The 27502-nt window shown below is 35.3% G+C and overlaps 1 protein-coding gene across 3 annotated transcripts in view; it reads left to right on the top strand.

Annotated features, from left to right (window-relative positions):
- SYNDIG1 (synapse differentiation inducing 1) overlaps positions 1-27502 on the top strand; it is a 306761-nt gene that overhangs the window by 6482 nt on the left and 272777 nt on the right. Inside the window, exon 1 of one of the 3 annotated variants that reach the window (XM_069075529.1) lies at positions 17666-17855. The exons of the other annotated variants lie outside the window; for them this stretch is intronic. The gene's annotated coding sequence lies outside the window, so the exon portion shown is untranslated. Of the gene's footprint in view, positions 1-17665; positions 17856-27502 lie in introns of those variants that run through there. 3 annotated transcript variants of the gene reach the window in all.

Consider the following 27502-nt stretch of genomic DNA (forward strand, 5'->3'; position numbering starts at 1 on the left):
CCTAGAACCCCTGAACACATTAGCAAAGCCCTCTCCCAGGATTTCTGTAAACATACAACAAGAAAATCCTTCTTCAGGGCTTCTGAACCAACAGAAAGGCTCCCAGACCCCTGCAACAACAGCACTGTCCTTCACCAGTGGACAGTATTCATTCTGTCTGCCGGACAGTCTCCAGACCCCTGCAACAACAGTACTGTCCCTCACCAGTGGACAGTATTCACTCTCAGTACTGTCCCTCACCAGTGGACAGTATTCACTCTCTGTCTGCAGGACAGTCTCAGGCCTTCTTAACCAAATGCCAGGTTCCAGGACTTCTTCAACAGGACAGTCTTTCACCAGTGGACAAATCTGGCAAAATAACATCAAAACAGACAGACAAAGTACCAGCAAAACAGCCATGTCTCCTCAGTCCTTGGCAGCTCAGGGGGCAGGTCTCAAAAGTCCAGGGCAATTCAAAGCGGCCACCAGCAATCTCTCAGTCTCTCTCCACGAGGTGCTGCTTCCAAAAAGAACTTCCGCCTCTCTCTAGTGTCTCTCCAAATCTACGTCACCAGCTCCTCCCAGTCAGGACTTTCTTTTCACATCAAAAAGTCCATCCCACAGGTGGGATTAACAAGCTCTGGGTTTTAATACAATCAATTTGAAAACCAAGCCCAATACAGGGGAATCTCCACATTCCATTACTATCACACCTGCTACAGGAGTTGTCTCAAAGACACTTTCAGTTTATCTACAGAAATTTAATCTACAGATTATAATCCAGTTTTTTTATTCTACTACAAAGAACATTTTGGATACTTCCCCAATAGCTGCTCAAACATTAAACATAAAGAAATAATACCAGAACAGTGACTTTTCCTAGGATTGTGCTAAACTCCATAGACTATGAGATGAGAATGAGAATGAGACTGAGAATAATCACAATCTTAAAACAATAGCAATAATAATAAATGGTTTAAATTTCAGTGGGTTTGAACCCCTGGAATCAAGTTCAGTGCTTGACGTACTTTTATATTGTATTACCACAGTATTTAGTTCAGTTACTTGCACATAACGACAAGAAGAGAAAGGAGGAGGAGGAGGAAGAGGAGGAGGAGAAGGAGAAGAAGAAGCTAACTTTAATGTATTTTAAGTTTGCAAGATCATTTAAATATTGCATATGTTAACTCATTTGATCTTTACAATAACCTTAGGAGATATTCACTGTTACCATCCCGGTTTAATAGATGAAGAAACTGAGGATGATAGAAGTTAAGTGACTTACCTAAAGTTACACAGTTGGCAAGAGTAGGGGACAGGATTTGAACCAGGTCATCTTGATTCTGAATTCAGAGCTGTATCCACTGTCTAATACATATTTGCATAATTCTTGAACAGCATTGAACTCCTTCCCAAGTTTTATGTAATTTTCTAACTTGCTTATTTCTCTTAAGGTCACCAAGATTTTTCTAGCAACTAAGATTTGAAAATCTTGGAGAAGCCATCAATTACTGTTTCTCATTTGACTTGATGCTAAGGTCTATATGTTCTATTTTTGGAACATCTTTGAACACTTCCTTTTCTCACCTCCATCACCCTAATTTAGACACTTCTCACCTCTATCCTGAACTCTTTCAATAATATCTTAACTGGTTTCTGTACTTCCAGTGTTCCCAAACTTACATCCATTGCCAGAAAAATCTTTCTGGTACACATCTGATATTTCACTTCTATTTTTCAAAAATCCTCAGTCTGTGAATTATCTGTGAATATAAGTTCAAACGCCTCACTGTGGATTTTAAGGCCCTTCACAATATGAGTTATATTCATTTTTCACATTCTATAATCTGGCCAAACTAGATTATTTGCTGTTTCTTTCACATTCTCTATCATTTCCCCCACATATTCTTTTTTTGTTGTTGTTCATGCTTTTCTCTCTGTCTGAAATCTACTTCCCTTTATCTCCGTCTTTGGAAATCCTATTCAGCCTTCACAGCCCATATGAAATACTTTCTCTTTTATAGAAAGTTAGACCTCCCACCACTAGATATTATTCTCCTTCCTTCACCTCCCTAGCATCATAATCACGGAATCTAAGAGCTGGGAGGAACCTCACAGTTTCAAACCATAACTAATCGAAAATTGTCTCTGCAGCAAAAGAAGAAAAACTAAAATTTATACAGAATTTTAAGGTTCACAAAGAGCTTTAAATATGTTATATTTTGGATCTTCAAAGCAACCTTGTTAGGTAGATGCTATCATTATCCCCTTTTTGCAAACGAGAAAATTAAGATGGGGAAGTTAAGTAACTTTCTCAGGATCACATCACTAGTAATTATGTGAGGCATGTTTTAAACTCAGGCCTTCCTAATTCCAAGTCTGGAATTGCATCACTTAGACATCCATCCATCATGCTTTTATCCAACAATTTCATAATTCCCTCTAGTTATTGTAATTCTCTCAACTCATCCCATTCCATTTTGGCTAGCTTTTACTGATAAGAAGTGAGTCAAAATGTGCCACTCAACAATTCCACTCATTCTTCATATCCTTTGGGATCAAGCAGACAACTTCAGTCATTCTTTCATTTGGCATTCCATTATGACTAAGTCCAAAGCATTTTCTCTGAAACTAGAGTAAATCTCTTCCAAAGGCACTTTGTTTTACTCATTTTACTTGATAACACATAGCACAGTATCTTAACCATGATAGTTGTTCATTTTCTGTTTATTGATGTTAAAGTTCAAAAGTAGAAAGTGACATGTACCATTGGTCCCAATCCTTTTTTAATGCTATTTTGTTTAAATGTATATATTTGGGTTCATGTTATTTGTTGGATTCTCCATTTTTGATTTTAAATGGAGCAACAAATACATTTGTCTAGTTGAATAAACAATACTGTATTTGAACTAAAGACCTGGCATCATTATAGTTGTGATATCATCCTTGAAATGGGAAGTATTGAAGATATTATTGAGGACTAGCCTTGGCTTTTCTCATAAATTATTGTTGTTCACTCATTTCAGTTGTGTTTGATTGTTCATGACCCCCTTTGAAAATTTCTTGGCAAAGATACTGGAATGGTTTGCCATTTCCATCTGCAGCTCATTTTATAGATGAGAAACTGAGGCAAATAGGGTTAAGTGACTTCCCCAGGGTCATATAGCTAATAATTTAAATTTAGGGAGATGAGTCTTCTTCACTTTAAGCTGGGCATTCTATCCACTGTGCCACTTAGCTTCCCCTCCTTAAAAGGATATCCATCAATTCTAAAAAATTACAGATTTAAAAATGAAATTATGAAACCATGGTCAGAGGTAGAATTGTGATAAGTAAACTTATAGTACATGTCCATTAAGGTATTTTATTTTAAATGTAGATACATATTTATTTTCTTTAAAGATTTTTTTTATCACTTAACTATAAAGTTGTTTTTATGTTTCAAGTTTATCATCTGGGAAGATTTTCCCTTTGGTAAGACAGAAAATAGATGAGAGCTTCAAGGGGAATATTTCATATGAACACAAGAAAGTTTAAAGCATTTCAGAAGTACAACGTCTAGAAGGGAATACTTGTTTGTTATCCATAGAGGTGTATTTCCTTGTTTCAGCAAATCCTGTATGATTTTGTCAAAAAACCCTATTTTACTGTGTTTAGTGTCCTTTCCAATGTGAAGTGTTAAGCCTATTGCTTTAATTTTTATAGGCTTTCTTATGAGGTAGATACTTTTATCTTCATCTTGAAAATGGAGAATACATAAATAAAGGGATTCAACAGATATCTGAAGAGCTCCTGACTTTGTCACATAACTTTGATCAAAGTGTCTTTGATTCTGTATTCTTCCATTCTATAGGAAAATACTACTATGTGAGCAGTAACTTGTAATGAATAGATGTTTCCCAGTTTGTTGCATGAATTCAAGAAGCAGAAAAAAATTTTATTGTGACATATGGGAAAATCACATTTCTCTGATACATTGATTCAGAAAGCCTCATGAGAGATGTTTACAGTAGGACTTTGTTACAAGAGATAAACACTCAATATTTCCCCCATTTTTGTAGTCTGTTCATGATAAGATTTCACGACATGGTAGCTTAGTGACTTGGAAGAATTGTGGTGACTTCTATTTAGTGACTTGTGATTATAAACTATTAGATTTCTCCCTAGATTCTGAAGTTTCACTTGTAAATAAGGAAACCTGGTTTGAGAACATTGCATTATAATCACTACCAATGAGAGAGGGGAGCAAAAGAAGCACCATTAAATTACTGAACATATGGTCATTTAGCTTATTAAAACAACATAAAAACTAGAATATAAGCAAGAATCTATCCCTGCACCTGTATTTTAAAACATAGTATTGGCAGAAGGCCCTGGAAAGAAAGTATGGGTGTTTATATACACTTAGCATTTCATGTAGCTGTATGCATATTTCTGGAAATTAAAAATGAATATGGTCGACTTTTCCAAGCATTCATTTCAGAAAATAACTTCAAGTAGTTTTATATAAAGACTTGAGTGTGTATCATGTGAAAGATGTCTTCTAATCTTAGCATTACATCTAAAATTAGATTTGTATCACATCTTAAAAAGTTAGGATATGGTAGAGTTATGGGCTAAAATACCTTTAAATAGATTATCAGCAAACCAGTAAAAGCAACTTCTCTTCCAAAGAAGCCTAAATTAGTATATCTATATCCTCTCTCTGTCTCTGTCTCTCTCTGTCTCTCTCTGTGTCTCTCTGTCTCTCTGTCTCTTTCTCTGTCTCTCTCTGTCTCTCTGTCTCTGTCTGTCTGTCTGTCTGTCTCTGTCTCTGTCTCTCTGTCTCTGTCTCTCTCTCTCTCTGTCTCTCTCTCTCTATATACACACACACACACACACACACACACATATAGTTTCTCTCACATGAAAAATGAAAGCACTTCTGTCACAATATGACCAGTCTCAGTCAAAATAAAGTCCTAGAAGCAGAAGAAACATTGACAAAGCAAAGAAATAAGTTTTTATTGAAAGCTTCTTATTTTCCAGGCACTGTGCTGTTAGCAGAGGATAATAGGTAACAGAGTATATAATTATGGAAAATAATAATGTTACTACATTGCTAATCTGTGATTTCATCATCATCATGGGTATTCTTTTCAATTGCATAGCTCACAGACCCCTCTCCTCCTTAGTAGAATTTTGGAAATTATTGTGACAAGTAAGAACAACAAACATGACCTCCCAAAGCATAGATCAAATAAAAATACAGTGATACAAATGGTTTGACTTGTTACATTTACTTATATGCATAGAATCAAGAAACTCAGTGGCATCACCCCAGAGGCATCAGGTGCTGAGTCTTTTGGGTTTCTTTCAGAATTTGATATGAAAACACTTTCTTTTAAGATTTAAATCTTTCAGTCCAATGGAATGCCAATCACTGTCACTTTAAAGTTCTTAGCTAAAGTTCTTAGATGAAAGCTCTAGGATAGTGAGTATGCTTTGCATTTTAAGTGGTAGGTGTCTAGGTGAGTTAAAACTGGCTGGGTTAATGTGAACCACATGACAAGTGCTTTTATTTCCCTCCACTTTCTTGTATTTCATGTTTTAAAAAATACTAGACCTCAAATATTTTGAACTGTACTCTTTATTGAATCTGATCCTCTTAATGTAGGACAATTCAAAATATATGCCCCTTCACTCTCAGTTTAGCTCCTTCAGAACTTTTTGAAGTCTAATTTATCATATTGACCCAACTCCAGTCAAATGATAGAAACATTAGAGAAAGAGATGAAACTATTTTAGTGCCCATATGAACCCATGAAATTTTCTACCATTGAAAAAAAAAACATAACCTGAAATTTATTTTGTACTAGTTTGTGTTTTATGAGACTATTCTGTGGATGTTAAATCACTGCAGTTTGGTGAAGAACACTTTAAAGTTTCCTTATGGGATTGCATCTTAGAATGGTACAGAAGAAACTAAGAGCAAAACTAGTAGAAAGAGTTTCACAAAAAACCTATCAGGAAATTTTATGATTAGATAGGATTTGTGAGGCTATCTAGCCCACTCTACTGGTTTCAGCAAGATTGGTACCTTAAGTGCTTCAGTAAGATGAAAGATATGATGATGGTGATGATAATAACTATTCCTACTCCAAGGGAGTTTATAGCACTTCCAGGTTTGGGAAGTACTTTGCTGAAATTATTTCATTTGATCCTCACTATAAGCTTCTAAGGCAAGTATGTTATCCCCATTTTAAAGGTGATAAAACTAGATGAAACTCAAAAAGGTGAAATTACTTGATCATCATCACACAATTAGTAAGTGTCAGAAGCAAACTTTTATGCAAGATCCCCAGGGAATTTTTTTTTCAATTATGTCAATAAAATCTAGTATAGATTTCAATATTTTCCCTTACATATAAATTAAAATTGCACAGGTTAAGAGTTTATCACTGTTTTCCCTAGTCTCCTTAGTACTACTATTTATAATAATGACAACTTTATTATTAATAATTTCTTTTCAACCTGAGGAGGTAGTTGAATTTGTTATCCCCTTTACAAATGAATGAACTGAAGCTTAGAGATTATGACTTGCTTATAGTCACATATCTAGTAAATGGAGCAGAGATGTAAACAAAGATATCTGCTCCTTGGAAAGGGGGAAAAATTGCTGGTTTATTACTTGGTGACCAATGTTTGTGTTTAGTTATGATTACTAAAATCTTCCTCCAAAATATATGATTTCACTTCTTTGAAACGAACCTTGCAAATAATTTTTTAGAAATTATTAATTTCATATATATCTCTCGGCACCACCTACTTACTAATGAACTCTTCTATCCAGCTATATACTCACACTAGTTCTTGCGTACAAGAAGTCATCAATAAATATTCATTGGTCAATTTATATACAGCATTGTCTGGGTCTCAGGCTACAAAACCAGAAGAAACAATTACAGTGTAAATTTCTCAGGCAGAAGAAAGAGATAAATAACTTCTTCATGAAGATCACAAAGCTGAGGAGGCAAAGTAGAGTAATGATTCAATTGTACAGGCCTCTGCTGGAAGTTCATTCCATTTAAGGTACAACATCTATTAAAAATCAGATTTGCTTTGCTGATAATTTCATTTCTCAGAAAGTAGAGGTATCATCATCATATTTATATTTATAAAATACCTTAAAATTTACAAATCAAATCACAAATGTTATCTTACTTGATCCATATGACAGTTTGTTTTTGAGATATTATTATCTCCATTTAACTGATGAGGAAACTGAGATGAAGAAAGATTAGGTGACTTAGGGTCACACAGATAGTAAATGCCTGAATCTGGATTTGAATTTGGTTCTCCTTGATCCCAAACTCAGGATTTTATGATCAGTTTTGTGGCCCAAGACCCACTTGCATTTAGTAGGATTCATCTAGATAGAGTCCTTTTACCTGGACAAACTCTGACACTGGGATTCTATCATAGTAGCACATATATCCTAAGTTTCCACACAAACACAAACATCATCAAAAATAACTGTCCCCACAAAAAAAGGAGACACCATACATTTCAGTTTCTCTGGGTTCATTGTTCACCTTTTAAGACTTGCTCTTGTGCCATCTAAATTTCCTGCTAATTTGGTTGATTTCGTTCATGTGAAAGCTTTCTTGTCTTCTTTGCACATCACCAATTATGAGTTGTTTGGTAGCCTTTGGCATTTGTTATTACTGAAAACAGTATTGACTTAAGGTTAGCCAGGTAATGATCCTATCTGAACTTATCTAGGCTCTTTCTCAGGTGGTAAACATTCAGATTATCCCTCAACCCATCTACAAAGTCTTTCCAGTCATGTAGAGCCTTGTAAAGTTTAGTATACCTTTCAGACATCCAGGGTCACTATGACACCATGATGAAGTATTGACAGAACATGAGTGGAGGAAATTTTCTCCATTGTCCTTCCACATTGGTTCAGTCTTGAAGTCAGTTCTCCAAACTGTTAGACTTCTAAGTCAGTAAGATATATTAATTTCACATGTACAATGATCTCTCTCACTCTTGCAAGTAAAAGCAAAGAAAGTTGAATTTCACAAATGATACCTTAGTCCTTAGATGATCTTTTCAGAGTCTGTGTTGGGCGTTGTTGCATAAGATTTCATTGGTACAATTACCACAAATCTGAATGTTCTGGGTGTAGGTGTATTAGCCTGTGAATTAGTCTTAGATATATTTTTGGGTATTATATTGTATTCCAGAACCATAGAGCAAAATTGTGTTTTCAGGTTTGTTTGGTTTGTTTTTAATGCAAGAGGTACAATTTTCTGTTTGCTAAGCCTCTTCTAAATACTCTTCTTGATGGTGTGAGTACCTCAGACTCTTTGGTCATGCAAAAAATGTTTGGGCCCATTTTTCAATGGTTGTGTTCATAATAAATATTCTATGGCTTGGATTAAGGTTATAATGATTGTTGTTTTCGGTCATTTCAGTTATGTTGGACTCTTTGTGACCTCATTTGGGCTTTTCTTGGCAGAGATACTGGAGGGATTTTCCATTTTCTTCTCCAGATGATTTTACAGATGAGGAAACCAAGGCAAACAGGGTTAAGTAAGTTGCCCAGGGTCACACAGCTATTTTAACCCAGGAAGATGAGTCATCCTGACTCCATACCCAGAACTCTATCCACTCCAGCCACCTAGCTGCCCTCAAGTTTATAATGTAGTATTTCAAAAGCTCTGTAATTTCACCAGTGTGAGGAAATCCTCCACTGATTTTTCTATGCCTCAGTAAATCATCTTCATGAGTTTCTAAACTCTTGCTGATGAGACTAAACTTAATTATTTGATCATAGAGGCCAGGGCCATCCATTAGTTACTAAATTTCTACTTAAAACCTTTGGACTTTGGCAAAACTAGCTTGATAATACAGTCTTCCAGCATTTCCAAGAGAAGCCAAGATTACCTCTGTAGTATGAGACCCTGGAGTAGGACTTGATCAGAGAAGTCAGTCTAATGAGTGATCTCCTTGAGAGTTGTGTGCCTCCTCTAGAACTTAAGCTTCATAATGATAAGATCTCTTTCATTTTTTAAAATTTGTATTCTAATTTCCTTGTATTTATCAAGCATCTAATACATGCTACAATATAAATAAAGGGGGTTCTTAACAAATATTTTTGGAATTAAATGGTGTTGGATGATGTCTAGATTTATCTTTGGGATTTGTGAGTTAGGGCAGTGTCCTAGTTCTTTTAAATAAAGACTGTGATCCAGTTCCAAACTTTAAACTACAAAAGGTTCTCATAGTTCCTGGCCTGCCACAATATCAGCACATGTTGGACCTGCTTTCTCTAGGTAGTGCACCAAAAAACCAGAAGCCTTACAAATGACAGAGACCTTGTAAATCCCAGTTTTATAACTTTCCAACACAAGGAAATAGAGCTTTCCAGGTATTAATTTGGACTAAACTAAGATGATTAACTGACTATGTAAGCTAGAATCCCATATATACTCCTCTTCCATCTTGTTCCTGTTTCTGGAAATTTCACTGATTGTTAGTGCCTTCACAAGAGATTAGGCAATGCTAAAGAAAGTGAATCTCAAATCAGTCAGCATTGATATTTATCTTATACATATGTCTCATTGTGGTATTAAAGTAACCTTGAGTTTGCTAAGATTCTGCAAACAGACTATGAGATCTAGCAGTTCCTACCAAACTGAGTAGAGTTTTATTAGGACATTTTATTGGACTCTCTCATATGAGGAGCTACCTAGCTAATTTTTAAAAGTTTCATCAGTTAGCCATAATATGATTATTTTGACCATGACAATTTCAACCTATCCCAAATCCAATTCCACCTCAAAAAAGGATTTTATTTAAGTGAACAGGACCATGTCACCCATCTACTCAATAATATTTAGTTATTCGCTATTAATTATAGGAACAGACGTACTTTTATTTGGTATTTCAACTTGCAATATGATATCATTCTATATTTATACACTTACTACATGTTACTCCCCATCAAGAACTCAAGCATACTGTCCTATTTACTATTCCTCATGCACAGCCCTCCAACTTCATGCCTTTTTATTGACTATCTCCCTAACCTAGTATGATTTCCCTTCTTATTTGACCTCTTTGATTCATAGGTTCATTTAAGTCTCAACAAGAGGCCTTTCAAAATTCTCCATTTCTTTACCGACTCATCTCACCCATAGTTAGCGGATATGTCTTGACTGAAGAAACAGTAAAAGATACTGAGAAAAGGAGGCATTAGTCATGTAGGAGAACAATCAGCAGAGAACAGTTTTGTGACCACTTAGAGGGAAAAGATTATCCAAGAGAAGAAGGTAATCAACAGTGTCAAAAGCATCAGAGAGGTCAAGAAAGATGAGGATGGAGGAAAAAAAAAACTCCTTTGATTTGGAAACCAAGTGATCTTTGGTAAGTATGGAGAAAAGAGTTTCAATTAATTGATGGGATAGAAAGTCAAATTGCAGGGTTTAAATTCGAATAAGAGAAGTGCAGGCAACATTAGATAGACAGTTTGCTCAGTTTATACAAGAATAGTAGGAAATATGCTAGATGATAGTTGAGAAAGATCAAAGAGGCAAGTGAATTTTAAGTATTGGGGAGATATAACCATATTTGTAGACATCAGAGAAGCTAATATGTGGTAGATGCTGAATATTGGAGAAAAGAAGGAGGATAGAGGAAGCAATTTGTGAAGATGAGAGGAGATGGGATCAAGGATACATGTAAAGCAGTTGGTTTTTTTTTGAGAAGGAGAAAGTGCATTTCTTTCTTAAAGTTTTTTTAAAGTTTATTTATTTTTAGATTTCCACATTCACTTCCATAGGTTTTAAAACCCCTACCCATCTCTCTCCCCAAAACAGCATGCAATCTGACACAGGCTCTACACATACACCCCCATTAAGCATACTTTCACATTAGTCAAGTTGTATAGAAGAACCAGAACCAACAGGAGGAACCAAAAGAAAGAAAGAAATTTGAAAGAAAAAAAGAAAGAAAATAGTCTGCTTTGGTCTGCATTCAGACTTCATTTGGAATTGTTTTATGTCTTTGCATTTCTGAGAAGGGTTAAGTCTATCAAAGTCAGTGATTGAACAGTGTGGCTGTACTGTGTTCTCCTGGTTCTGTTCATTTCACTTAGCATCAGGTCTCATAAGTCTTTCCAGATTTTTCTGAAATCCACCTGCTCATCATTTCTTGTAGCCCAATAAAATTCCATTGCATTCATATACCACAACTTGTTCAACCATTCCCCAATTGATAAATGGTCAAATGATATGAACAGTCAGTTTTCAGAGGAAGAAATTCTATCTGTAGTCACATGAAAAAATGGTCTAGATCACTATTGATTAGAGAGATACAAATTGAAACAACTCCGAAATGCCACATCATACCTATCAAATTGGTTAACATGACAAAATAGGAAAATAATAAATGTTTGGGAAGATGTGATAAATTTGGAACACTAATTCATTGTTGGTGGAGTTGTGAACTCATCCAACCATTATGGAGAGCAATTAGGAACTATGCCCAAAGGCCACCTCAAAAAGAAGTACTATAAATATTTTTGTAGGTATGGGTACTTTTCCCATTTTTATGCACTCTTTGAGATATGGCCCTGAAAGTGATATTTCTGGATCAAAAGGTATGCACATTTTTATAGCCCTTTGGGCATAGTTCCTAATTTATTATTTTCCTGTGACTATAGATAGAATTTCTTCCTCTGAAAACTGCCTGTTCATATCATTTGACGATTTATCAATTGGGAATGATTTGTATCTTATAAATTTGACTCAGTTCTCTATATATTTAGAAATGAGGCCTTCATCAGATACATTGGTTGTAAAAATTCTTTCCCACTTTTTCTGATTCCCTCCTAATTTTGGTTGTATTGTTTTTGTTTGTGCAAAACCTTTTCAATTTAATGTAATAAAAATTATCCATTTTCCATTTTATAATGTTCTCTATCTCTTGTTTGGTCATAAATTCCTCTATTCTTCATAAATCTGACAGATAAACTATAACTTCATTCCCTAATTTGTTTATAGTATCAGCTTTTATATCTAAATTGTGTGCCCATTTGGACTTTATTTTGCTATGCAGTGTCAGACGTTGGTCTATGTCCAGTTTCTGCCATATTATTTTCCAGTTTCGCAAGCAGTTTTTGTCAAATAGTGAGTTCTTATCCCAGAAGCTTGGGTCTTTGGGTTTATCATGCAGTAGATTTCTATAATCCTTGACTACTGTGTCTTGGGTACCTAACCGATTCCACTGACTTACCCCTCTTTTTCTTATCTAGTACCAGGCAGTTTTGATGATTGATGCTTTATAATACAATTTAAGATCTGGAATGGGTAGGCCACCTTCTCTAGCATTCTTTTCATTAATTCTCTTGATATTCTGGACCTTTTGTTCTTCCAGGTGAATTTTGATATTTTTTTTCTAGCTATATAAAATAAATTTTGGTGGTTTGATTGGTATGGCAATGAATAAGTACATTTACTTAATTTACTTTTTTTAAAGCAATTGTGGTTAAGTAACTTGCTCAAGGTTACATGGCCAGTTATTTTGTGTGGGTGTTAAGTATCTAAGGCCGGAACCAATCCTGGATCTCCCAACTCCTGGGCCAGTGCTCTTACTCACTGCGCCACCTGGCTGCCTCTACTTAATTTACTTTTACTTAAAGTGTAATTTTTTATTACATTATCTCAGCCTACCCAAAAGCAACTGACATTTTCCCAGTTATTTAGATCTGATTTTATTTGTGTGAGAAGTGTTTTATAATTGTGTTCATATAGCTCCTGGGTTTGTCTTGGCAGGTAGATTCCCAAATACTTCATAATCTCTACAGTAATTTTAAATGGAATTATTTCTCTTTCTAACTCTTGCTGTTGGGCTTTGTTAGTACTATAAAGAAATACCAATGATTTGTTTGTCTTTATTTTATATCCTGCAACTTTGCAGTAGTTTTTTAAATAGTTATTTTTTTTACTTGGTTCTCTAGGATTTCTACGTATATCATCATATTATCTGCAAATAGTGATAACTTAGTTTCTTCTTTACTTATTCTCATTTCTTCAATTTCTTTTTCTTCTCTTATTACTAAAGCTAACCTTTCTAGTACCGAATTGAATAATATGGGTGACAGTGGACATCCTTGTTTCACCCCTAATCTTATTGAAAATGCATCTAGTTTATCCCCATTACACGTAATCTTTGCTGATGGTTTTTGGTAGATACTACTTATCATTTTAAGGAAGGTTCCATTCATTCCTATGCTCCTATTAATAGGAATGGGTGTTATATTTTGTGAGAAGTTTTTTTCTCTTTTTCTGCATCAAGTGAGATAATTCTATGGTTTCTTAGATTTGTTGTTGATATGATCAATTATGCTAATAATTTTCCTAATATTGAACCACTCCTGCATTCCTGGCATAAATCCTACCTGATCGAAGTATTTTTTTCTTTTGATAAGTTGCCATAATGTTTTGCTTATATTTTGTTTAAAGCTTTTGCATCTATATCCATTAGGAAAATTGTATAATTTTCTTGTGTTTTGACTCTTTTCAGTCTAGGTATAAGTGCCATATTTGTATCATAAAAATAACTTGGAAGGACTCTTTTTTTAAGCAATTGGGGTTAAATAACTTGCTCAAGGTTACATGGCCAGGTGTTTCTGGGTGGGTACTAAGTGTCTGAGTCCAATTCAATATCCCAAGTCATCCCAACACTGGGTCCAGTGCTCTTACTTGCTGTGCTACCTGGCCGTCCCAGAAGGACTCCTTCTTCACCAATTTTCCCAAATAGTCTACATAGTATTGGAATTAATTGTTCTTTACAAGTTTGTCAAAATTTGCTTGCAAATCCATCAGACCCTGGAGCTTTTTTTCCTAGGGAGTTGATTGATGGATTGTTCAATTTCTTTTTCTCGGATAGGGCTATTTTACTTCCCCTTCTGTTAATCTGAGCAATTTATATTTTTGTAAATATTCATCCTTTTCAGTAAGATTGTCAAATTTATGGACATACAGTTGGGCAAAATAATTTCTAATTATAGTTTTAATTTCCTCTTCATTGGTTGCAAATTCACTTTTCATTGTTTATGCTGGGAATTTGCTTTTCTTTTTTTAATGAAATTAACCAAAAGTTAATCACTTTTTTTGTTTTTTTTTTCATAAAACCAGGTTTTAGATTTATTTATTAGTTCAACAGTTTTCTTTATTTCAATTTTATTAATCTCTTCTTTGGTTTTCAGTATTTCTAATTTGGTATTTAATTGAGAATTTTTTATTTGTTATTTTTCTAGCTTTTTCAGTTGCATGCCCAATTCATTGATCTCCTCTTTCTCTATTTTATTCATGTAAGCATTCAGAGATATAAAATTTCCCCTAAGAATCACTTTCCCTGCATCCCATAAGTTTTGGTATGTTGTCTCATTAATTGTAATTCTCTTGAATGAAGTTATTGTTTCTATGATTTGTTGTTAGTCAATTCACTTGTTCTTTAAGATTAGATTATTTAGTTTCCAATTAATTTTTACTCTATATCTTCCTATGGCTCTGTATTACATATAACTTTTATTGCATAATGATCTAAAAAGGATGCATTTAATATTTCTGCTTTTCTGCACTGCATTGTGAGGTTTAAGCTCTAGTGCATGATCAATTTTTGTGTATGTGCCACTGAGAAAAAGGTATATTTCTTTCTATCAATATCCATTTTCTCCAGAGGTCTACCATTTCTACTTTTTCTAAAATTCCTTTCACTTCCTTAACTTCTTTCTTGTTTATTTGGAGGTTATATTTATCAAATTCAGAGAGGGAGAGGTCCCCACTAGTATAGTTTTGCTGTCTATTTCTTCCTGTAACTCCCTTACCTTCTCCTCTAAGAATTTGAGTGCTATACCATTTAGTACATGTTTAGCTATGATACTACTTCATTGTCTGTGGTGCCTTTTAACAGTATATACTTTCCTTCCTTATCACTTTTTATTAGATCTATTTTTTTTTGCTTTGTCTGAGATTGGGGTTGCTACCCCTTTTTTTTTTTTTTACTTCTGTTGAAGCATAGTATATTCTACTTCAACCTTTTTCCTTCACCCTGCGTGTATCCCTCTGTTTCAAATGTGTTTTTTTTTGTAAAAAATATATTGTAGGATTATGTTTTTAAATTCATTCTGCTTTCCACTTCCATTTTATGGGCAATTTCATTCCATTCACATGCACAGTTGTGATTCCTATCTGTGTCTTTCTCTCCATCTTATCCCCCCACTCCTGTTTATTGTTTTATTTATTCCTTCTCCTCAAGAGTTTTGATTTTGACCACTGCCTCCCTCAGTCTTTCCTCCCTTCAACCAGCCTCCCTCCCTTTTCTTTCCCTTTTACCTTACTACTTCTTCCCTCCCTTCTAAATATCCCCCCCCTTTTCTTTCTTCTTTCCTCTCTTACTCCCCGTAGGGCAAGTTAGATTTCCATAATTAAACTGAGTATGTTATTCCCTCCTTGAACCAAATCTGCAGAGAGTAAAGTTCAAACAATGCTCATCTTTCTCCCTTCCTTCCCTCTACAATAATATGATTTTGTGCCTCTTCATGTGATGTAATTTTCCTTTTTCTGCCTCCTCCTTTACTCTTCTCCCATTACAATCCCTTTTAGCACTTTAATTAGTTTTTTTATCATCACATCAGTTAATTTGTACCCATACCCTCTGTCTATGTATATCCCTTTTTAATGTCATAATAAAGATATAATTCAAAAGGTTTGCAAGTATTGTTTTCCCATGTCTGATGTAAACAGTTTGCCTCTATTGAATAACATGTTTTCTTTTTCTTTTCCATTTACTTTTTTATGCCTCTCTTGAGTCTTGTATTTGAAGATCTAATTTTCCATTAAATTCTGGTCTTTTCATCAGAAAAGTCTGGCAATCCCTTATTTCATTGAATGTCCATTTCTTTGCCTGAAAGATTATGCTCAGTTTTGTTAGGTAGTTAATCATTGGTTGTAATCCAATCTCCTTGGCTTTACAGAATATCATATTTTAAGCCTTCTGATCTTTTAATGTAGAATCTGCAAGGTGTTGTGCAATCTTGACTGTAGTTCTATGATATTTGAATTATTTATTTCTGGCTGAATGCAGTATTTTCTCCTTGACCTGATCCTTTTGGAATTTGGCTACAATATATCTTGGCATTTTCAATTTGGGATCTCTTTCAAGAGGTAATTGGTGGATTCCTTTGATGACTATTTTACCCTCTGGTTCTATGAACTCTGGGAAGTCTTTTCTTGATGATTTCTTCTAACATATTGTCCAGGCTCTTTTTTTCATCATGGCTTTCCAGTAGACCAATAATTTTCAAATTATCACTCTTTGATCTATTTTCCAGGAAAGTTAGTTTTCCAATGAGATATTTTACCTTTTCTCTTACTTTTTTTTTAGATTTTGTTTGACTGATTCTTGATGCCTCATAGAGTCATTAGCTTCTACTTACCCAATTCTAATTTTTAATTAATTGTTTTATTCAGTTAGGTTTTGTACCTACTCATCCATTTGGTCAATTTTACTTTGTAAGGAGATGTTCTCTTCAATGAATTTGTTTTCCATTTTGTCAATTGTATTTTTAAAGGAATTGGTCGATTTTTTTCTTCTACCTCTCTAATTTGACTTTAAAATCCTTCTTTATCTCCTCCAAGAATGTTTTTGGGCTTGATACCAGTTCATATTCCCTTTTGAGGTTTCAGTTGTGGGTTTATTGTAAATGCTGTCCTCTTCTGAATTTATATTTTTATCTTCCCTATCCCCATAGTAAGATGCTATGGTCTTTGATTTTTATAAGATTCTTTTTGCACATTGTTATTGCCTTTTTCCTGGCTTTTAAAGTGGATCTCTGCTAATGGGGCACAGGATACTCTGTTACATGCTTCTTGTGCTAGGGGCTTGGGCCTGGTTACTGTCTTTGTGTGTTGTGCTCCCTGGTTTTGGCAACTGGAAGCTATATAATGTTGTAGCTTATCTGGTGCTGAGCTGGAGCTGGCTGGTGTAGGCCAGGTGAGGTCTTCCTATATTTCCTCTGGGTTACACTGAATTTCAAGGGCATGAGGTATAGGGGAGAGGTGGTCTGGTCACTGGAAGTCTCCTCTTCCCCTGGGGCTATGCTAAAGCACAGGTAGGCTCAGCCACTGGTGAATGTCCATCTGTACTGGTGTCTGCCAATTCCCCTGGGTGTGTGAAGGCACACCTGGAATCCTGGTGTTGGTGCTTGCTAAATCCACCATCCTGGGGTTCAGGATCTTCTGCTGGTCTGCTGAGCTGGGGCTTGCTTCTGGCATGCTGGGATACCTCCCATCCTATACTGGTCCCCTTCAGTCACAGCAAGAGAGCCTTTCCTGTTAACCCCCTAGCTTCCTGAGCTAAAAATCTGCCATATCTGGCTCCACTATTCCAGGACTTTTCCTGGGACAATATTTTCTGGTTTTTCAAGGTCAATAAGAAAGGTGAGATTGAATTATAGTTTACTCTGCCATCTTGGCTCCTGGAATTTTAAATTGGTGACTTTTAAACATTCATTCTGTAGGCTGATAGCCCCAGGAGTAGCTGCTGCTACTGCCACAGGCACTGTGCAGGACTGAGTTTTTCTCTCACCTACTTCTTACAGACCCCCCCTCTTGCTCTGAGAAGTTTAGGACTTGCCACTGCTACCAGTGATTCAGCCCGCTGTGATCTGCTCTGGCCTTGCTATGGAAAGTCCATTTCTTCATGGGAGACAAAGTTAAAGGAGAACTTAGTTGAGTGACATGAGTTCAAGGGAAGAAGGAGCTCTCACCAATTGACTTTTTTCAGCGATTTGTCAGACAAGATCCTCAGCTAAGGGAGAGGTAAGGGGGAGAGAAGGATGCCTTGGGAGGCTTGAGGATGGATGAGTATTTTGGAAAAGCCATTGTGGTGAGTGGGATAGGGAATAAATTTTTTGGGGGGGTATAAAAACATTACCTTGTTCTAGTGAGAACCCATTTGAAATTATGTAATAATAAACATAAAATTCTAGTGGACCCAGTCAGCATGGCTTTGTGAATTTCTCCAACTACCCTAATTAAAACCATCATCACTTCTCTTTTGGATTAATTTGGCAGTCTCTGATCTGATTCCCTCCCTCCAGGCCCTTTCTTCTCCAGTTCATCCTTACACAGTTGCCAATAAAATTTCCATGACGCATTAGTTTTATAGTCAATACTCCTCTACTAATAAAATTTTAAAAAAAACACAATTTTGCCTATAGAATAAAAAACAAATGATTCAGCCTGCCATTTAGCTCCTTCTATTGTCTAGCCCCAACCCATATTTTTAATCTAATTTCACAATACTTTTCCTTCATGCTTAGTATGATCTGGCTAAATCTAGATACTGGATATTTCAATCCTGTTTTGCATTTTCCATTCATTTCAGCAGACCATCTCCCAATTCTGGCATGTGCCTGCTACTTATATCCATGGGAGAAAAATGTTCAATATGCATGTCTATTTCACCTCTTCCAAGGAATCATTCTTGATTTCTTTAACCTAAAGGGATCTACATGACTATAGGTTTATCCTGGAAAGAATAAAGTTATCTTGTATAATACTTTCAACTTGCAAATGAGTAGAGAGAAGTCCAGAGAGCTTAAGTAACTTGTCTAAGGTAAAAGGAAATATCAGAACATGACGCAAAGTCCAGGTCCTCTGATTCCAAATACAGAATACTTTCTTCTTCACAACTGTTGTTCCACAAATTTGCCTAGATTACATATTCTAGATGTCTTCTTTGCCCCTACTACCATCTACCTAAGCATGTGCATATCTGTGTTCATGTTTTATCATCCTCATTAGACAATAAGCACATTGAAAGTAGAGTTCATGCTATGATTCATACCTGTGTCATTTACTCTGTATCTCTATAATCTAAAGTAGTCTCCTATATTGTGGTTGATTAATAAAAGATTATTTATTAAACTAGGTGGCATTTCCCCAATTACATGTGAAAACAATTTTTAATATTCATTGTTTTAATTTCATCTTCATTGGTAGTGAATTCATTCTTTTCATTTTTTATATTATTAATTTGGTTTTCTTACCAAAAAGACATTTTGGGTTTCTTTTAAATCAAATAAACCAACTATTTATCTATTTTCTTCTCCCCCACACCCATAATAACAACTCCAAGTTTTATTTATTAGTTCAATGGTTTTTGTATTTTCAGTTTTACTAATGTCTTCTTTGAATTTCAAGATTTCCACTTTGATGTTTAATTAAATATTTTTAATTTGTTATTTTTCTGTTTTTTTTAGTTGACCATTCAATTCATTGATCTGCTCTTTCTCTAATTTATGTATGTAAGCTTTAGAGATCAAAATTTTCCCTTAAGTTTTACTTTTGTTTCATTCTACAAATTTTGACATGTTATCTCATTTTTTAATTCCTTTTAGTGAAATTATTGTTTCTATGATTTGTTCTTTGACCCACTCATTCTTTTTTGAGGATTAGATTATTTAGTTTCCAATTAATTTTTCATGTATATCTCCAGGCCATTATTTAAAATATAATTTTTATTGTATTATACTCTGAAAATAATATTTTAATATTTACTTGAATATTTAATAAATATTTATATAAGATCAGTTTCCCTGTTCTTCTTCTCCATTCCCTCTTCCCTCAGTTCACCTCTCTTTCTCACCCTTTGACTTATTTTTTAAAGCATCCCATTATAATCATTTCACATATGCCCTTGCTGAAGTATACTCTTTAACTGCCCTAATAATGATAAAGATCTTAGGAGTTGCAGTTATCATCTAACCATATAGGAATGTAAACCTTTTAACCTTATTCATGCACTTATGATTTCTCTTCCATATTTACCTTTTTATGCTTAAGTCTTGTATTTAAAAGACAAATTTCTATTAAGCATTTTTTTAAAATCAGGAATGCTTGAAGTTCCACTATTTCATTGAATATCCATTTCCCCCCTGAAGGATTATACTCAGTTTTGCTGCATAGGTTATTCTTGGTTATAATCCTAGCTCCTTTGCCTTCTAGTCTATCACCGTCTAAGCCCTCTACTCCTTTCATGTGGAAGCTGCTAAATCTTATGTGATCTTGACTGTGTCTCCATGATATTTTAATTGCTTCCTTCTGCCTGATGGCAATAGTTTTTCTTTGACCTGCGAATTATAGATTTTGGCCACAGTATTCCTAGAACTTTTCATTTGGGGTTCTCTTTCATGTGATGATCAGTGGATTCTTTCATTTTTTATATTTCCCTGTGGTTCTATATCATGGAAGTTTTCATTGATAATTTCTTGAAATATGGTGTCTCGCCTTTAAAAAATATCATGGCTTTCAGGTAGCCTAATAATTTTTTAGTTATCACTCCTCAGTCTACTTTCTAGGTCAATTGCTTTACACTTGTATGGTTCTTTGAATGCCAAACTCCTGATTTAAATATCCCATTACTAATATACCACGCTGGAATGTAGCTAATTCTAAGGTGACTAGCATCTAGCCAAATAGAGAATGATACCCATTTAGAAATTTGGGTTGATGTGTGTGGAAAAATTTTTGGCTAAGTAAGGGTTCCTTGATATTGCTAAGAAGTAGCATAGGATATTTAGTATTATTACTAGGCCAACAATGTTGCTACTTTTTCGGACTAGTTTTTTCTTTCCAAAAGACTAATACAGCTTGTGCTATCCATCTGTTACAAAAGGATGAAGGGATCAGTCAACCCAAGAGGAATTCAATGTGTAGAACCAGGGAGACTAGATATTTCATATCATTTCTCAGTCCATGAAACTGTCATGTCATAAATGTATAAAAAAGTGAAAATAAAATGGGGAGGGAGGATGGAAGATAGATAGTGTTTTAAAAGAAGATGAACAATTGTAGGCAGTGTTGATCTGAATCCCTTTTGTTACTCTTTAGACTAGTAAAGTCTTTTGGAACACAATCTCCCAAACCCACCCATACAAGCAGGTAAGGTGTCCAGAGCTAAGTTATTTCCCTCAATGTTCTAAGGCAGAGTAATCCTGAGGAACAGCTGTAGTTTTTAATACTATTATCCATGATCTCTTATATGATGTATTACCCCAATATAATTCACCTGTTTATATCTTAATATCTTTAGTAAACATCAACTAGATTTTACTCTACTAAGAGGATATAAGAAGACCCAAAGTATAACAAACTCCCAAACTGCGAATACACTCTCTAAATCTCACCTACAGCACTGGGGAGAATGGATTCAAACTTTAAAGTCATTGCTGCAAAACATTACCCTGAAAACACACTAAGTCCACTTCTATGTGTGGCATATGCAATGGGTTAGTTGCTTTCTTGTTTGTAGGACAGAATCTCTCAAATGGTAGATGTGCTGAACTAGGAAAAGCAGGTTACTCCATAGGCCTGGTTCCTCAGCAGACTTGGTTGGTGGAGATTTCAGCAGATTCTGCTACCAACTCCTGTTGGTGGACCTCTACTCTGATATCTTGAGGCCTATGTGGTCTCTTCTTTCTTCAATACTCATTCATCTAAGATCAAAAGAGAATAAATACAAGAGATGATGCCATGATATGATGCATTCACAGCCATGCAATGGTAGCCACTGCTACATTACTTCCACCCTGGAGGCTGATAGCAGTTCAACTCTTCTTCCTTCATCAAACTACCTTTTCTTTTACAACATTATTTTTATTTCATTACTTCTCAATTACATACACAAATTTAATCATTTTTTTTAATTTTGAGTTTCAAATTCAGTATCTTTTCAAATCTTCTTTTCTTTTTTTTTCTTTTGCTTTTTGGAGGCCCAAGGTCACACAGCTAGTTTTTGTGCTAAGTGTCTGAGAACAGATTTGAAATCAGGTCCTCCTGACTCCAGAACCGGTCCTCTACTCATTGAGCCACCTAGCTGCCTCTCCAGTCTTATTTTAATACTTATTTCCATCTCAGCAACTAATTAAAATGTTTTTGGTACTACATAGTAACCCAAAGGAAACAGATACTAGCTCATGTTTTGAAATGGGGAGATAAAAGTTACCCCCATCATGAATTTTGGAAGCAGGCTTATGAAGCCTCCTGCTGGACATGCATTAAGCAGAGAAAACTGTAAGACTTTACAGACTAGTCTCTCTTTCACCAGTCCCCCCTTTACATCTAAGCTCTGTATGCATGTACGTTCTTTATCATCACCATATTATGAAATGGTCATGTGTTCTGTGGCTATGTGATTTTTGCTTTTGAGAAATAGGTTTATTTTTTAATGTCTTGAAAAAGTCATACACACATAGCTGTTAGAAAACTTTGTGTATGCATTGTGTCTGATTTTTCTGATTTATTTTTATAAAGTTATTTTTTCAAAAATAAATGTTATGTTCTGCTTCTGTATCTATAACTATGGGGAATTGCATGTGTAATTATGGGACTGGGCAGGAGGGATAGGATGCTGAGCAGTGAGATAAGATGTCAATAATGTATTTGTGATGGCAACAAAAGAGACCAGGAAGGTCACAACTGGGAGTCAGTTGAGCTGACAGGAAATTGTATATAATTTCTTTGTGAATATATCGTCATAGTAAATCAGTAAAATCTACTCTATAGAGCTGTATGTGAGTAGTTCTGCCATCCTGAGGGTGAGGGAAAGCATATAGGCTAAAAAATCTCCATTCTTTTTGCTGGATGAACTTTTCCTGTGCTTAGATCTAGTCATGCCATTCCTCTCCTCTTCAATAGCTCACTACTGCCTGCACAATAATGGTTGGAGTGCTTGACCTGGTCTTATGTACCATCCATAATAAAGCATTACACTCCATTTCCAGCCTTATCTCATCTATTTTCCCTCTGTACATGCCATGCAACCATCCAAATGTACTGCTTTATTCTATCTTTCTTTTTTCCTTTCTCAACTCCCTCTGAAAAATAAATCATTCTAGATCATCAATGACAATGCATATTTTAGGGCATAGGAGGGACACTGTTATTGTTTTTATTATTGTCTCACATTGTTCTCTCTTTTGATAATATCCTCTTTTAAAGCTATAATGATGATGATGATGATGATGATGATGATGATGCAAACAATGATAATAGCTAAAATTTTTAGATAGCCTTGTAAGGTTTGCAAACACCTTACAGTTGATATCTCTATACAAATTGTATACACTCCTTACATGAAGCTGATTTGAAGGTCAATAATAATCTCCTAATTCCCAACCTCACTCCTTCACCCCTGTGCCTCACACATATATTTGTTTTGCAATTTACAAATGCACACTTATTATAATACTATATATTATAATTGTCTGTGTTTGTGACAACCCTTGATGTATTGTAAAGTCCATGAACTGGATCTTAACCAAATGTTTTTACCACCTAGATTTCGGCATAGTGGTTTTCACTTGGTACGTGCTCAATAAATGTTTGCAAATGAGTGAGTAAATGAGTCAGAAAGGAGCAGAGAGGAATCAGAATCTATCTAAACATGGCACAATCAGCATCTAGAGATTCAGCCCAGCCATGAGGAAATATGCCTGAATCAGATTCCAAGCAGGAGTGGGTAAGAGTAGATTTCAGACCAAGCAGAGAAGGAAGAGGGATAAAGGAGAGTTTATAAAGGAGTCTGCATTCATGACCTCAGAGTTTTAGTGAAGAGCCAACTAACTGGCCTGACTATATCATGACCACTTATCCAAGGGCATCGCACTTTTCTTTTCCTGCTGAGTGCAAGTGACCATGGGTTGGCAGGTGTGTGCTGACAGCCAGAGAATGGCAAAACTCCCCAAGTGGTCATCACTGTTGATTTAGGCAGAAAGGCAGGTGAAGGTCAGTGAAAGACTACTGGAGTAGGCTAAACATATGCAAATTTGTAGACCAGATTGGTTTGAAACCTCAGATACCAATAAAATTGGCTAAAGTAATTGCAGAGTCATTAATGACTAGTTTGGGGAATTCTTGATAGTTGATAGTAATGAATGAAAACTGAAAGGGGAGAGAAGTTAGTATACACACAAACATACTCATGTAGCTATATGTATATATCTATATATATATGTTTATGAATATTTATATATGTATATAAGCATACATATAAATCCACATCCATAGGCATATCTGAATACATAAATAGAAATACATGTGTGCATGCATACATATATAGAGATCGGGAATGATTTGATCTCCAAAACTGGAGGAAGATATTAATTTAAAACAACTGAGAACCCAGTATACCTTAATGCCTTTGTAGAAAATAAGTTGCATCAAGCCAGTCTTTTATTTCTTTTTTTTTGTAGGGCAATGGGGGTTAAGTGGCTTACCCAAGGTCTCACAGATAGTTTTTGTGTTAAGTGTCTGAGGCTGGATTTGAACTCAAGTCCTTCTAGCTGCAGGGCCAGTGCACTACTCACTGCACCACCTAGCCACCCCCAAAGCTAATCTTAAATTTCTTCTGTGATAGGTTGGCAGGCCTGATAGATTAAAAAGAAGGAAAACAACAGATATAATCTGCCTCCCAGAATCAAAATCTACAAACCTAGAAAATGTGGTCTAGATCAGAGTGTCTTTATCTGATGCACCAGGAAATTTGAACCTCCCAAGAGAATGATGATGATTGTCCCTGATGATTAGTTTTGGGGCAGGGGCATGAATACTATGTGACAGTGTTTGCACAGGGCAGTGCTTTTAAGATTTATTGAGGTCAACCTCAATATTATTACACAGGGTAAGACCCAACATTAAGATTTTTATTTGTCATTGGATGATTGAATAGAAAACAATGTTTTTGCATGTGTAAATATTACCAAGTAGGTTCCATGTTGGAAGATTTAAAATACATTGAAAATGTGATTTTTAAAAAAGTAAAAGAAAACAGAAAGACTAAGTTTAATGTGTATAAATGCAAAGTATGAAAAGTAGTAATAGCAACTAGCATTTTATTATGCATTGAGGTTTTCAAAGTTCTTTTTTTTCTGCAGATATTATCTAAGTTTTTTCCCTATCCCAATCCTGTGTAGTAGTTGCTATTATTATGCCCGTTTTGTAGCTGAGAAAACTGAGTCTGAAAGAAGATAAGTGACTTGCCCAGGTTTATGAACCTGGTAAGTTTTTGAGGGAGAATTCAAGCACCTGGTTTCAAATTCAGTTTTCCATTGATTATACTGCTTTACTGTATCATAGGGAAATTTCCTCATTTTGAAAACTTGTGGGGAAGGGACTGTTTTTTTTTTCACTTGATTTGTATTTAACTCATTTAATAATAAATATCTTATTATTTAATTATTAATATTATATAACAGAAATGAATCCCTTGATTATCTTGGTGTGTTCAAAGCAAAAGAAGCTGTTCCTTTTGGGGGCCCATAAGGGAACTAGACACTCCTAGAATTTTGATGAAATGGAGTCAGGATATACCAAACTTTGAAAGTCAAAGCTACCTATTCTTCAGGGATTGGAGGGTTCATTTTAAAAAATACACATTTTTAAATATGTTTCTGTGTGTGTGTGTGTGTGTGTGTGTGTGTGTCTGTGTGTGTAACCAGAGGAAGGCAGGAATCATGAAAAGCCAGAAGGCATGGTACTTCAGTTAGGTTTCACTGGTCAAAGCAGGCTAGGGAAAAAATGAACAGTCTTGTCCCTGAAACAAGGGTCCTCAACTATGTCTGGTAGAAGGCAGAGAGGGCCAAAGGAAAATCTAGTGTTTTCATGGGTAAATTCAGGGAGAAAAATCTAGACAAAAATGAAATATGGAGAGTGATTAGAAGATAATACAAAAGAAAATCCTGCAATAAGGAAGATAGCAGCTGACCCTACTTCAATAATGTAATATTATATTTGAAAAATAATTAATTATATTTTAGCTTATGCTACTGATCAGTTGTATCTGACTCTTCATGACCTATATGGGGAAGGAGGTTGCGGGGGAGGGAGGTTTCTGGCAAGGATACTGGAGCAATTTGTCCTTTCCTTTTCCAGTGAATTAAGGCAAAGTGATTAAATGACTTGCCCAGGTCATGCAGCTATTGTCTGAGGCAGTATGTGAACACAGGTCTTTCTGTCATTAGACCCAGTGCTCTATCCACTGAGTCATCTAGCTGCCCATTTTAGTATAAACATAGCATAATATAAGGGAACCAGAATCTAGAAGGTGTTTTCAGTACTTGAAAAGTCCTCTTAAGTCAGAACGTGGAAATAGTTCCTCATCATAACTTTGTAAAATATATAAATGGCATAAGGCAGGTGTCATTGCTTTTTTACATTGTAGAGACAACTAGCTAATTTGGCAGATGGTCACTTCTCTTTTATATCATGTTCCATGTCACTTAATTTCCTTTATTTTTGACTCTCCCTTAATTACATGCATAACATTGTTTCAATGAAATTGTTGAACACAATCATCAGATGTCTTACAGTGTAAAGCAAAGGGCTCTTTTTCTGGAGTCAATATGTGAATTCTTCTGAATTCTTTGCTCTTTTCTTGGCACATTGAGAAGTTCTGAGCATTTTCTTATGTTGTTGTTTGTTTTTTCTTTCTTTCTTTTTTTTTTTTTTACTGTTCAGGTTCTATGACTTGTTATTGTTCTTAAATTTCCCCTGCATCCTGTCTTTTAGTGTAATATATTTTGCTTTTAAAGAGTCCAAGTGTCCTTTTACCATGATTGTTTCTTGCTTTTCTTCTTTCATACTGTATTTTTCTTCAGCATATTTCTTTTTTCTTTCCTTTCTCCTATCTTTTACTTCCTTGGACAGACTCACCACTATAAATTTAAGTTACTATATTCTGCTAATTGTTTCTACTCTATAGGTCACACATTCTGCCATTTTCCTCTTCTAACTTCTCTCAAGATTTTGATTTTTCTCTGAAAAAATCCTGTGAAATATTTATGTGGTTCCATGTTCTCTTGGGAATCCACAGGCATGTGTGTTTGATCATGTGCTGGTTTAATCTCCTTTGTCTTGCAGTATGTGTTTACAGATGTTTGGGATTTTTTAGATGTCTTGGTATCCTTCCTCATTCTAATTTCTGTTTATTGCCTATTGATTTATAATCTTTGTCTATAGATTTTTAATTGTTTCCATCCTTTTGAGGTTTTGGTGGCTTTATTCTTTATTCTTGTTTGCTTTCTGACTTCTCCTCCTTTGATAATGCATTTGTCCTTAGAGCTGGACCTCAAAGTTATGTCAGCTTTCTTTCACTTTAGAGGAGTACTTTTCTTTGGCCTTATTAATTGCCCCAAGTAGCTTCTGAGAAGACAGTACTTGTACCAGATGGATTCTAATCCCCTTTCTTCAGGCCTTGTGTAGCCCTAAAACCTATTTTAGAATGGTGGTCCCAGTTCCCTCTCTTAAGTTCTTTGGTTGTAATGGGTCAGAATTTGCCTTTTTGGAGGTTTGGGGGAGGTTAGTTATTCCCAGGACAATTTCTGCTGCCTTAGAGATCCCTAATCCAGGGCAGAAGATAAGTGTGCTTCCTCCCTCTTATAGCTTCCCCTCCTTAATCCTTGGTT

The sequence above is a fragment of the Petaurus breviceps genome, unplaced genomic scaffold (assembly GCF_028583685.1).
Source record: "Petaurus breviceps papuanus isolate PSGF00001 unplaced genomic scaffold, PetGlider_PUasm1.0 90919, whole genome shotgun sequence".
Lineage (NCBI taxonomy): Eukaryota > Metazoa > Chordata > Mammalia > Diprotodontia > Petauridae > Petaurus > Petaurus breviceps.